The following is a 483-nucleotide window of genomic DNA, read 5'->3' as shown; positions in this document are numbered from 1 at the left end:
CTAGGCTGGAGTGAGTGGCGCTATCTCAGCTCACTGCAACCTCTGCTTCCCAGGTTCCAGCAATTCTCCTGACTCAGCCTCCTGAGTAGCTGAGATTATAATGTCTGCCACCATGCCCAGCTAATTTTTGTATTTTTAGTAGAGATGGGGTTTCACCATGTTGGTAAAGTTGGTCTTGAACTCCTTACCTCAGGTGATCCACCCGCCTCAGCCTCCCAAAGTGCTGGGATTTCAGGGAGCCACCTTCTTTTTTTTTTGAAACAGAGTTTTGGCCGGGCGCAGTGGATCAAGCCTGTAATCCCAGCACTTTGGGAGGCCGAGGCGGGTGGATCACAAGGTCAAGAGATCGAGACCATCCTGGTCAACATGGTGAAACCCCGTCTCTACTAAAAATACAAAAAATTAGCTGGGCATGGTGGCGTGTGCCTGTAATCCTGGCTACTCAGGAGGCTGAGGCAGGAGAATTGCCTGAACCCAGGAGGC

The sequence above is a fragment of the Sapajus apella genome, unplaced genomic scaffold (assembly GCF_009761245.1).
Source record: "Sapajus apella isolate SASKATOON/1434 unplaced genomic scaffold, GSC_monkey_1.0 scaffold12, whole genome shotgun sequence".
Lineage (NCBI taxonomy): Eukaryota > Metazoa > Chordata > Mammalia > Primates > Cebidae > Sapajus > Sapajus apella.
The sequence above is the reverse complement of the archived record's forward strand: the minus strand, read 5'-3'. Positions refer to the sequence as shown.